Genomic DNA, 1,951 nt, shown 5'->3' on the forward strand with positions numbered 1-1,951 from the left:
CCCTCGATGAGATGGATTGATTCTGTGAGTAGAGTGGTGGGAATGAGTGTGTTTGAGACCACGAGTTTGGCACAGGATAGAACGGTGTTTAGGGCTCCTATGAGTCACAAGCGACTCGATGGCACATAACAATAACAACAACAACATTACAGAAATATATGTATTTTTAAATGTTGTTTCTGTTGTGTACTTATTTATGCTTCAAAGCATAAATAATGAGAATTTTTATCAAATCTTGCAGTCTGAAATTGACTGAACATGAAATCAAGATGTGTTAATGATAATTAGTGACTGGAATGCAAAAGTTGGAAGCAGTGAAGAAGGAATAGTATTTGGAAAATACAGGCTTGGTGATAGAAATAAGCTGGAAATAGAATGATAGAATTTTGTATTCTCAATGATTTATTCACTGCAAATACATTTTTAGAAAACTTTTTAAAGTTTTATTATTTTTTTGTGTTTGTACCGTCAGATCGGATCTGACTGGTACAGGAGGAGATTGCCCCTCCTCCAGCAGAGCATCTGGTGGATTTGAACCACATACCTCTGGGATTGCAGTGCAGCTTCTTGCCACTAGTCCACCAGAGCTCCCGTTGCAAATGTATTTTTTAAAAGACACAAATGACAAATTTACACATGATAAAACCTGATGGGCTGCATAGGAATCAGATTGACTACATTTGTGGAAGGAACCTTGGAGAAGTTCAATATTGGCAGTCAAAACAAGGCCACTCATGTGTAAGTTCAAATTGAGGCTGAATAAAATAAAAATAAATCTTATGATCTTGAATATATCTCATCTGAATTTCAAGATCATCTTCCCCCCATAATAAAAACTTTACTGAAAAAACTGACACAAAAAGAAATAAGTGACACAAACTTCACCAAAAACGAAAATGTTTATTATGTTGGTAGATTAACCAAGAAGTACTGATTGGTTAGGCTTTCTGTGACTGAAGAGAAATTCAGGAAGTTGTAAAGAGCATTCTTCTGTGTGAACAACCTTCTGTGAGTCCGGCTTTTTCTCCTGTGGGTTGACGCAACACTGTTAAACAATCTACACAAAGAACCACTCTCTGAGCATGGCTGAAAACTGTGGTCATCCATAGCAACCTGGACATTTTACATCCATAAAATAAGAATTTGGGCTCCGAACAAGCTGTTTCTTTTTATACTTTTTCTTCTCATCCTCCATGGAAGGATGTAGTAAATTTCTTGCCAAAGGCATGTTAATCCTTTTTCTCAAGATCATTTAAAAAATAGGTTTGAGGCATTGAACACCAAGGATCGAAGACTAGATGAATTATGGGATGATACCAAGGATATCATCCATGAAGAAAGCAAAAGGTCATTATAAAGTCAGACGAGAAAGGAAAAAAAAACCCCAGGATGTCAGAAGAGACTTTAAAATTGCACTCGCTGTTGAGATGTCAAAACAGAGAAAACAAACAAAAACAAAGATAACACATGCTCAAGTGAAAGAGCTGAAGATTTCAAAGGGCAGCTCAATAGGACAAGGCAAAGTATTATAATGGAATGTACAGAAAGTTGGAATTGGAGAATAAAGAGGGAAGAACTCACTCTGCATTTCTCAAGCTGAGAGAACGGAAAACTGAATTTAAGCCTCAAGTCGCAATATTGAAAGATGCTATAGGCAATGTATTGAATGATTGAGAGGGAATACACAGGAACACTGTGCTAAAAAGAGCTGATTTACACTGAATGATTTCAGGAAGTACCATATAAGTAGGAGCCAACGATAATGAAGGAAGAAATGGTAGCTGCATTGAAGACATTGGCAAAAAATAAGGCCTCAATAGAAGAATGGTAGGAGGTATCTCACTCCCTGACTTCAAATCCTACTACACTGCCGTAGTGGTAAAGACAGCATGGTACTGGTACAATGACAGACACATAGATCAATGGAATAGAATTGAGAATCCGGAGATCA

Source organism: Elephantulus edwardii, unplaced genomic scaffold (assembly GCF_000299155.1).
Source record: "Elephantulus edwardii isolate Elephantulus edwardi_28Jun2011 unplaced genomic scaffold, EleEdw1.0 scaffold00302, whole genome shotgun sequence".
NCBI lineage: Eukaryota > Metazoa > Chordata > Mammalia > Macroscelidea > Macroscelididae > Elephantulus > Elephantulus edwardii.